The sequence below is a fragment of the Lupinus angustifolius genome, chromosome LG07, assembly GCF_001865875.1.
Source record: "Lupinus angustifolius cultivar Tanjil chromosome LG07, LupAngTanjil_v1.0, whole genome shotgun sequence".
NCBI classification, from domain to species: domain Eukaryota; kingdom Viridiplantae; phylum Streptophyta; class Magnoliopsida; order Fabales; family Fabaceae; genus Lupinus; species Lupinus angustifolius.
In genome coordinates this window covers 6,152,724-6,164,999 of record NC_032015.1, presented here as the reverse complement: position 1 = coordinate 6,164,999, position 12,276 = coordinate 6,152,724, and positions in this window count along the sequence as shown.

Here is a 12,276-nt window from a genome sequence, read left to right as displayed (position 1 = left end):
AGAACTAAATTTACATGTTCATGTGTATTATATTGCTCATTGAATTAATTAACCATAGAAAACAATGTTAAAATGTTTGATTTGTATTATCACTATAACAATCACATAATTTAGACTCAACTACCTGCATCACGATCTAAGTATAAGTTCTACAAGATTGACGTGGCACAATTTGAGCATAAGTTCGGCAATTTCTGATAACTATTAATGCTTGCAGTTGTGGTGTTTTCTTAACATTGATATTTTCTACATAGGATATAAATGTAGGAGAAACAAATCATATGCATGTTTAAATTATATGTAACTAAAATTAAAAATCAACTCAACAATAAAATAAAGAAACTCATAAATGATAGAGGTACTGAGTAGACTCTAACATGTTTAACGATTTTTATAAATTTAAATGACATTATTCATGATACAACTGTACCATATTCACCTGAAATGAATGGTAAAGCTGAAAGAAAGAATAGAACTTTAACTGAATTAGTTGTAGCTATTATGTTAAGTTCTGGTGCAGCACCCTCTTGGTATGATGAAATTTTATTAATTGTATGCTATGTGTTAAATAAAGTTCCCAAGACTAAAAGCAAAATTTCTCCATATGAATAACAAAATTAACAAGAAATTATTAAGAATAGACAATCAAACTTGTCTTATTTGAGAACTTGGGGTTGTCTGTCCTATATCCGGATACCAGACCCCAAGAGAGTTAAACTCGTAAGTAGAGTCTATGAATGTATATTCATTGGGTATGTTGTAAACAACAAGGTGTACAAGTTTTACGACCTTAACAAGAAAGTTATCATCGAGTCTAACGATGCAGACTTCAATAAAATGAAATTCCTTTTTAAATTGAGGAATAAGGGTGCACAACAACTAGTAACATACATGTGATTAGCAATAATGATAATAACGATGGTTAGAAATAGAACCTAGAAGAAGTAAGAGAACAAGGACTGCTAGAGAGTATGAACCTGATTATATGGTCTATATATTGGAAGATGATCCATCAACTTTCTAAGAAGCTTTGACTTCTTTGGATGCTGATTTGTGGCAAGAGATCATAAATGATGAAATGGATTCTCTAGAGTTTAACAATACCTGACATTTAGCTGACTTGCCTCCTGGTTGCAAGCCTATTGGTTGTAAGTGAATATTGAAAAAGAAACTGAAACATGCTGGCACAGTGGATAATACAAGGCTCGCCTTATAGCTAAGGGTTTTAGGCAATGGGAGAATGTAGATTTTTTCGCCACCTTTTCATATGTTACTATAATAACATCCATTAGGGTACTAATTTCGCTCGCTGTGATACATAATTTATTAGTACATCAAATGGATGTTAAGACTGCTTTCTTAAATGGTGATTTGGAAGAAGAAATCTATATGGAACAATCTGAAGGTTTTGTAATACATGGACAAGAAAATAAGGTTTGCAAGTTAGATAAGTCGTTGTATGGTCTTAAGCAAGTACCTAAGTAGTGGCATGAAAAGTTTAACGACTTAATGATCTCGAATGAGTTTAAGGTGAATGAAAGTGACAAATGCATTTATTACAAATCAGAAAATGACATTTATACTATCATATGTCAATATGTAGACAACCTACTCATATTTGGTTCCAACATTCATGTTGTGAATAATGTAAAATCATTATTGTTTAACAACTATGATATGAAAGACCTTGGAGAGACAAGTGTAATCCTTGGTGTAAAAATTACTTGGTCAAAAGAATGAATTTCTTTGGATCAATCTCACTATGTGGAAAAGATCTTAAAGAAATATACATACTTTGACAATAAATATGCTAACACACCATATGATTCAAGTGTAAAACTTTTTAATAACACTGGTGAAAGTGTAAGGCAAGCTGAGTATGCTAGCATCATTGGCAGCCTTCGGTATGTCACTGATTGCACTAGTTCTGATATTGTCTATGTTGTGGGATTATTATGCACGTTTATCAGTAGACCTAGTATGGAGCATTGACATGCTATAGAAAGAGTAATAAGATATCTTAAGAAAACAATGAACCTTGGATTACATTACCAAAGATTCCCAGTTGTCCTAGAAGGATTCAACGATGTTAATTGGAACACTCTTTCAAATGATTCCAAAGCAACCAATGGCTATATATTTAGCATAACTGGTGGGCTATTTCTTGGAAGTCAAAGAAACACACTATTTTGGCTCAATCATCTGTGGGAGCTGGGATGATAGCACTAGCAACAACTAGTGAATAAGCAAGTTGGCTGAGAAGCTTGCCTGCAGAGATTCCCTTATGAGAAAAACTGATTTCAGTTGTGTTGATCAATTGTGGTAGTATCTCATCTATTGTAAAAATTGAGAACCGCTTTTATAACGGTAAGAAACAACAAATTTGTCGTAAGCACAACACTATTAGAGAGTTACTCTCTACATGAGTTGTTAGAGTGTACGCACTAAGAATAACTTAGCAGATCCTTTGACAAAAGGACTAGCTAGAGAGAAAGTCCATAATACTTCTCATAATATGGGGCTATTGCCCTTAGAACTAGGATCACTCATGATGGTAACCCGACCTACTTGAGTGGAGACCCCAAGAAATAGGTTGAATGAGTAATAACAAGTCGTGAAGTGATATGAGAATGAACATGCTATAAAATTATGAGAAGCATGATTCCTGCAGCTTATGTAAGAATGAGTTAAACTCTTAATGGGATTTATACTCTAATTGGAGTGGAGTACCTAGGCTACAAGAGTACTCTTGATATAGTCACCTATGTGAATGTGAAAGTGGGGTTGCTTCCTATGAAATTTTGGGGCATAAATTTCTAGAGCGTTCACTATATTAGGATAGACGTGTATGGTCGTTAATGCACGAACTTTTATAGAATACACATTTGAAAAGGTTGTGTGTGATTTGATGCTGGAAATAGAGTTCAAGACTACGAGTCACTCTAGTAAAATCTGGATCTTATTCATTATGCAAAGGTTCAAGTCACATGACACCTTTGTTTATGCACAATCTTATTGATAGCACAGAAATTCCCGGAAATCATTTTTTAATTTCAAGTGGGGGATTATTGGAATTTGTAGAAAATAATGATGTTTTCAAGTGAAATAAAAAAATTCACTAGTCCCACTTTGCTTGGAGGAGGGAAGTTGAAAGGTTTTATAAGCCTTAAGTTGCACCCAATATTCTTTTTATAAAATATTTATTTATTTATTAATTAATTAATTTAATTCTTTGGTACCTTTTGGGCTTGGACTGTGTGTTGACTTGTTAAAACACACATGCAACAAGGAAAGATTCGTTAGAAAGTCATTGGAGGAGATCTCAACCATTATAATAGAGTCATTGGTAATAGAGTCGTTGGTAATAGAGTTGTTGATAATATAGTCGTTGGTAATAGAGCTGTTGGTAATAGAGTCATTGGTGAAAGAGCTGTTAGAGAGCCGTTGGAGGCCTCATGCTATATATAGATGCATTATTCCCTCATTATAATTTGCACCAAGTTGAAGGCGTTTACGTCTCAACTTCTCTTTCTCCCCCTTTATATGTCAACGCATTTTTGGCAACCTTCTCCCTCTTTCTTTCCGTAAAACTTGAAACTTGACACAGACAACCAAAGTGAGAATTTCAAGAATTGAAACCAGTAGTCAGTATTGTGGAAAAAGAATTAGCATGGGTAGTCATACTGTGGAAATTTGAGAATTGGCACTAGTAGTCATATTGTGGGTGTATTCGAGAGCGATTCTTACAGTACAGTAAGAAATCATATAACAAAGAACTGAACTATTTTATCCTGGGGAAGGCATAATTGATAGTCCGCTTGCACAATTTTAACAGTACCACAAAACGTTTTAAAGAGAGCAACCTGAGCTATATGGTCGTGACTCAGTCAATAATACTTATTTCATGTCAATCAGAATTGTTGCGAGCTACAGTATCAACATCGAATATGAATTTAAATGTACCACCTAATGTAGCATCTATCTCAAACAATTGGCTTAGGTTATCTTGTGTGTCTGCATGTTGGCTTATGAAGATTTCTAGTATCTATAGGTATCCTATACAAATGTTAAACATGTGAGGGATATACCATTTATAATAATATGGATAACTTCTTTTTTGACCGACTATTGTAACATGATATTATATAACCTATAGTCCATTTTTTTGCTGAAGCATGTTGTGACTGTGAATCTTAATAATGAAGATGTGGTTGTCTTTGATGAGGTGGTGCTAGGTGACCATAAAAACGTTTTGAGAGAGCAAAAGGAAGATCAAACGTAAGGGACTTCATCATATGAAGTTTCCTTCTATGTACCTTTCATCAATTTGTATAGTTTTCTTTTCTCACAAATCACTATGCATGTGATATGCTTCACTCTTCACATTTCTAATGCTTTCTACTTTTCATTACTACCATTGGAAAATTCTGTTCATTACTACCATTGGAAAATTCTGAATATGTATATATATACATATACTTCTTTTCTTTCTTTTCCATTCATTGCCCTAATTAATTAAGTTCGTGACTATTTATTTATATATCTCAATTTGTTGGTAAAATCCAAGGGAGTAAAATGATTTATTCCATGGATATCACTTGTATCCGAAGCTTGTTCTTATGCTAGTGAGGTAAGATAATAATTGATGGAAATCCATATATATACGGCAACCGCCCAAGTTAACTTATGTGGATCCTTATTCTTCTTTTAGGAAGAATGAATAGATCAAAAATGGAAATACAAAAGTGGAGAAAATATATTTGTGATAGTAATATATTTTATTTAGAACTCAAAACTAATGGTTTTCCTGACAAAAGCTCATTGAGGAACTTCGTCATTCAAATTTCGAAAGACTTTTGGTTTTGTACATTTCTCATTTTCTATAACGGCAAAACTTGTTATATAAATGTCAATTTGACAATTTTTTGTTAAATAAATATGGCAAAATTATTATTAAAATTCATACTAAATATATCTTTTTATTTGATGTCCAGCTCTCCATTTTTATTCTTATACCATGATCAAATAAACAACAAGAGTTTCCTTCAAACTGTGTTAATTATTGTTTCAGAATTATACATTTTTCTTATTATTGAGAAACTATATTAACATATTTTTTAATGTTGTAATGAAGATATAAAGGTTTGCATTAACAAAGAATTATATAAAGGTTTTAATGTTTTGTTCTCATACAAACTGCTTATGGCTCTCACTCGCCTCACTACTACTAAGTCACTAACTCATTGGTTTCGTAGTAACATATTTTAACCTTATGATTAGTAAGCAAACTTGTAGTTGATATCTTAAGAAACTTAGACACATAACCTCATTTATACTTTCTATTCTTCTTTAAATTTTCACAAAACTTTCATACTCGAGCGAGGTTTGCGTGAGATTTTTGAACAAGTATTTACAAATTCATGGAGAAAAAATAACACATTTAATTTTTTCATGAAACAAATTAATTAGTGTTATACTCCATTATAAATAAATAGATTTGTACTTAAATCCACGGGTTTGTTGCATCATATACGTATGTACTCAATTATCGAAACATTTGGTTAATTGAAATTGGAAAGCTTGTTTGCATACATGCATAAGGGAAAAGTTGTAGCCTAAATAAGAAAATATATTTGAGCAATTTTGTTCAAATGGAGAAAGGAAGGAAGAGACGCTGAGAAGGAAAAAAGTGAGAATTGGAATACATTGTTCTTAAAAGAAAGCAATTATTTTGGAGCAGAGCATCTGAGAAAAGTAATACTTTTACGTTAGTTTTAAGAATAAAAATATTATTATAAAAGTAAATAGAATGATATAATTGTTATTTCATTTTTTCCTCTTGTTTGGACAATACTTCTCTGTCCATTAGAGAGGAATCTGACTCATTATTTTGAGTGTAACATCATATCATCCCCATAGTTGATTACGTGTTATGTCCAAAGGAGAGAAACAGAGAGAGAACATAATAGCATTGGCTTTGGTAGTTTGCTATTATTAATAAATAAAAGAGGTTGATGATGTAATAGTTGCTTCCAATGGGCTCAAACCTAGAAATGGCTTTTTCTCTTCTTCTTTTAATCAACGGGGTAGACATGTTCAACCATAGTGATTTAATTTCTTTAGGATTGAAAGTTAGATTTAGCCAAAAAGCTGAGTTAGTGGTCTAACTAGGTTTGTCTTGATAAGTGATTATATATTACATAGGCTTAAGAGCATAGAAGAGCAGTGGATTAAATGCTTGAATTGGAGAATTTAACTGAGATCAAACTTTAAGAGAAGTATGTATATGCACACAATTTTGGTCTAACTAGGTCTAATACATTTAACTAGGTCTAACCCATTTATCAAGATATATAAGAGGAATATATATGATTTATGAATCTTCAACAATGATCTAAATTCATCAAATGGTGTCTTCACTAAATCTAGATGAAGATTGAACGATTTACAAAATGCAAAATAGAATCTAAAATTTGATATTTTTTCCTTCATTTGAGAATGAAAGAAGATTCTCAGAAGTTGATCCTGATAATAAAAAGAACAATTGAGACTCCACTCATGGACGAATGAAGCTCAAGTCTTGAAGTGATATTTGCTTGGTGGCCATAATTATTGAATAGAGATTATTTTAGGGCATGAAGAGATAAGTATTTCAACTTTCTTATATAAAAGTCATTTGGATGGGCATGCCATTCAATAAGTTAACCCCACATGTCTCACACCCCATAGTCTCCAACTCCTTTTAATTATATTATGTTTTGCTCTCTTTTTTAATAAGAAAACGTTTTTGTTTTATATTTTAAATGCAAACATATATAATTTTTTATATGATTATTATCAAATATTATTAGATCTAGTTGTTTCATACTATGTTTGATTTATCTTAAACAAACTTTGAGTCTCATATAAAAAAAATATATATGGCAAGAGAGTTAACTATACATGTTATGATGGTCATCTCTCAATTTGGATTGTCTCATCTGGAAGAGACCTATAGTATAAACCAGAAATAAATAAAATTATTGTGTACTTGTATGTAGATTTAAAATAAATATGTTATTTATAAAAATAAATAACAATATTTTTTAATAGTAAATTTTAAGCTTTAAATAACTCTTTCTTTTTTATATTTTTCTTTTTCCTCCCCTGGCCCTTGATATCGTCCACCCATCGATACTATCTTATTATAATCTCTATTTTGTTAAATATAAATGAAGGAGCTATCCACCATTATCTTCTTATTTTATATGAATTGATTATTTTTATACTCTATACTATTTGGATTTCTGTTGTTCATATTATTTATTTGAACTTATATCTCCGCCTCCATACTCACGCTTCAAAAATATTGAAAACCCACAAACTTGAATATATAGGTTACTACTATTTATCCTTAATTTCTTTTCAAATCCAAGTACCTCAAACTTAAATCGTCACATTAAATAAATTATTAAAATAATAAAGTCTAACGCGATTTCAAAATCTAGTTTTTAAGGAAATACTTTGTACAATATTGTAGTAAGCTTTGATATTATATAATAATTGAGTCTTTTTATTTATAGTAATATATATTCAAGGACTGCTAGAGAGTATGAACCTGATTATATGGTCTATATATTGGAAGATGATCCATCAACTTTCTAAGAAGCTTTGACTTCTTTGGATGCTGATTTGTGGCAAGAGATCATAAATGATGAAATGGATTCTCTAGAGTTTAACAATACCTGACATTTAGCTGACTTGCCTCCTGGTTGCAAGCCTATTGGTTGTAAGTGAATATTGAAAAAGAAACTGAAACATGCTGGCACAGTGGATAATACAAGGCTCGCCTTATAGCTAAGGGTTTTAGGCAATGGGAGAATGTAGATTTTTTCGCCACCTTTTCATATGTTACTATAATAACATCCATTAGGGTACTAATTTCGCTCGCTGTGATACATAATTTATTAGTACATCAAATGGATGTTAAGACTGCTTTCTTAAATGGTGATTTGGAAGAAGAAATCTATATGGAACAATCTGAAGGTTTTGTAATACATGGACAAGAAAATAAGGTTTGCAAGTTAGATAAGTCGTTGTATGGTCTTAAGCAAGTACCTAAGTAGTGGCATGAAAAGTTTAACGACTTAATGATCTCGAATGAGTTTAAGGTGAATGAAAGTGACAAATGCATTTATTACAAATCAGAAAATGACATTTATACTATCATATGTCAATATGTAGACAACCTACTCATATTTGGTTCCAACATTCATGTTGTGAATAATGTAAAATCATTATTGTTTAACAACTTTGATATGAAAGACCTTGGAGAGACAAGTGTAATCCTTGGTGTAAAAATTACTAGGTCAAAAGAATGAATTTCTTTGGATCAATCTCACTATGTGGAAAAGATCTTAAAGAAATATACATACTTTGACAATAAATATGCTAACACACCATATGATTCAAGTGTAAAACTTTTTAATAACACTGGTGAAAGTGTAAGGCAAGCTGAGTATGCTAGCATCATTGGCAGCCTTCGGTATGTCACTGATTGCACTAGTTCTGATATTGTCTATGTTGTGGGATTATTATGCACGTTTATCAGTAGACCTAGTATGGAGCATTGACATGCTATAGAAAGAGTAATAAGATATCTTAAGAAAACAATGAACCTTGGATTACATTACCAAAGATTCCCAGTTGTCCTAGAAGGATTCAACGATGTTAATTGGAACACTCTTTCAAATGATTCCAAAGCAACCAATGGCTATATATTTAGCATAACTGGTGGGCTATTTCTTGGAAGTCAAAGAAACACACTATTTTGGCTCAATCATCTGTGGGAGCTGGGATGATAGCACTAGCAACAACTAGTGAATAAGCAAGTTGGCTGAGAAGCTTGCCTGCAGAGATTCCCTTATGAGAAAAACTGATTTCAGTTGTGTTGATCAATTGTGGTAGTATCTCATCTATTGTAAAAATTGAGAACCGCTTTTATAACGGTAAGAAACAACAAATTTGTCGTAAGCACAACACTATTAGAGAGTTACTCTCTACATGAGTTGTTAGAGTGTACGCACTAAGAATAACTTAGCAGATCCTTTGACAAAAGGACTAGCTAGAGAGAAAGTCCATAATACTTCTCATAATATGGGGCTATTGCCCTTAGAACTAGGATCACTCATGATGGTAACCCGACCTACTTGAGTGGAGACCCCAAGAAATAGGTTGAATGAGTAATAACAAGTCGTGAAGTGATATGAGAATGAACATGCTATAAAATTATGAGAAGCATGATTCCTGCAGCATATGTAAGAATGAGTTAAACTCTTAATGAGATTTATACTCTAATTGGAGTGGAGTACCTAGGCTACAAGAGTACTCTTGATATAGTCACCTATGTGAATGTGAAAGTGGGGTTGCTTCCTATGAAATTTTGGGGCATAAATTTCTAGAGCGTTCACTATATTAGGATAGACGTGTATGGTCGTTAATGCACGAACTTTTATAGAATACACATTTGAAAAGGTTGTGTGTGATTTGATGCTGGAAATAGAGTTCAAGACTACGAGTCACTCTAGTAAAATCTGGATCTTATTCATTATGCAAAGGTTCAAGTCACATGACACCTTTGTTTATGCACAATCTTATTGATAGCACAGAAATTCCCGGAAATCATTTTTTAATTTCAAGTGGGGGATTATTGGAATTTGTAGAAAATAATGATGTTTTCAAGTGAAATAAAAAAATTCACTAGTCCCACTTTGCTTGGAGGAGGGAAGTTGAAAGGTTTTATAAGCCTTAAGTTGCACCCAATATTCTTTTTATAAAATATTTATTTATTTATTAATTAATTAATTTAATTCTTTGGTACCTTTTGGGCTTGGACTGTGTGTTGACTTGTTAAAACACACATGCAACAAGGAAAGATTCGTTAGAAAGTCATTGGAGGAGATCTCAACCATTATAATAGAGTCATTGGTAATAGAGTCGTTGGTAATAGAGTTGTTGATAATATAGTCGTTGGTAATAGAGCTGTTGGTAATAGAGTCATTGGTGAAAGAGCTGTTAGAGAGCCGTTGGAGGCCTCATGCTATATATAGATGCATTATTCCCTCATTATAATTTGCACCAAGTTGAAGGCGTTTACGTCTCAACTTCTCTTTCTCCCCCTTTATATGTCAACGCATTTTTGGCAACCTTCTCCCTCTTTCTTTCCGTAAAACTTGAAACTTGACACAGACAACCAAAGTGAGAATTTCAAGAATTGAAACCAGTAGTCAGTATTGTGGAAAAAGAATTAGCATGGGTAGTCATACTGTGGAAATTTGAGAATTGGCACTAGTAGTCATATTGTGGGTGTATTCGAGAGCGATTCTTACAGTACAGTAAGAAATCATATAACAAAGAACTGAACTATTTTATCCTGGGGAAGGCATAATTGATAGTCCGCTTGCACAATTTTAACAGTACCACAAAACGTTTTAAAGAGAGCAACCTGAGCTATATGGTCGTGACTCAGTCAATAATACTTATTTCATGTCAATCAGAATTGTTGCGAGCTACAGTATCAACATCGAATATGAATTTAAATGTACCACCTAATGTAGCATCTATCTCAAACAATTGGCTTAGGTTATCTTGTGTGTCTGCATGTTGGCTTATGAAGATTTCTAGTATCTATAGGTATCCTATACAAATGTTAAACATGTGAGGGATATACCATTTATAATAATATGGATAACTTCTTTTTTGACCGACTATTGTAACATGATATTATATAACCTATAGTCCATTTTTTTGCTGAAGCATGTTGTGACTGTGAATCTTAATAATGAAGATGTGGTTGTCTTTGATGAGGTGGTGCTAGGTGACCATAAAAACGTTTTGAGAGAGCAAAAGGAAGATCAAACGTAAGGGACTTCATCATATGAAGTTTCCTTCTATGTACCTTTCATCAATTTGTATAGTTTTCTTTTCTCACAAATCACTATGCATGTGATATGCTTCACTCTTCACATTTCTAATGCTTTCTACTTTTCATTACTACCATTGGAAAATTCTGTTCATTACTACCATTGGAAAATTCTGAATATGTATATATATACATATACTTCTTTTCTTTCTTTTCCATTCATTGCCCTAATTAATTAAGTTCGTGACTATTTATTTATATATCTCAATTTGTTGGTAAAATCCAAGGGAGTAAAATGATTTATTCCATGGATATCACTTGTATCCGAAGCTTGTTCTTATGCTAGTGAGGTAAGATAATAATTGATGGAAATCCATATATATACGGCAACCGCCCAAGTTAACTTATGTGGATCCTTATTCTTCTTTTAGGAAGAATGAATAGATCAAAAATGGAAATACAAAAGTGGAGAAAATATATTTGTGATAGTAATATATTTTATTTAGAACTCAAAACTAATGGTTTTCCTGACAAAAGCTCATTGAGGAACTTCGTCATTCAAATTTCGAAAGACTTTTGGTTTTGTACATTTCTCATTTTCTATAACGGCAAAACTTGTTATATAAATGTCAATTTGACAATTTTTTGTTAAATAAATATGGCAAAATTATTATTAAAATTCATACTAAATATATCTTTTTATTTGATGTCCAGCTCTCCATTTTTATTCTTATACCATGATCAAATAAACAACAAGAGTTTCCTTCAAACTGTGTTAATTATTGTTTCAGAATTATACATTTTTCTTATTATTGAGAAACTATATTAACATATTTTTTAATGTTGTAATGAAGATATAAAGGTTTGCATTAACAAAGAATTATATAAAGGTTTTAATGTTTTGTTCTCATACAAACTGCTTATGGCTCTCACTCGCCTCACTACTACTAAGTCACTAACTCATTGGTTTCGTAGTAACATATTTTAACCTTATGATTAGTAAGCAAACTTGTAGTTGATATCTTAAGAAACTTAGACACATAACCTCATTTATACTTTCTATTCTTCTTTAAATTTTCACAAAACTTTCATACTCGAGCGAGGTTTGCGTGAGATTTTTGAACAAGTATTTACAAATTCATGGAGAAAAAATAACACATTTAATTTTTTCATGAAACAAATTAATTAGTGTTATACTCCATTATAAATAAATAGATTTGTACTTAAATCCACGGGTTTGTTGCATCATATACGTATGTACTCAATTATCGAAACATTTGGTTAATTGAAATTGGAAAGCTTGTTTGCATACATGCATAAGGGAAAAGTTGTAGCCTAAATAAGAAAATATATTTGAGCAATTTTGTTCAAATGGA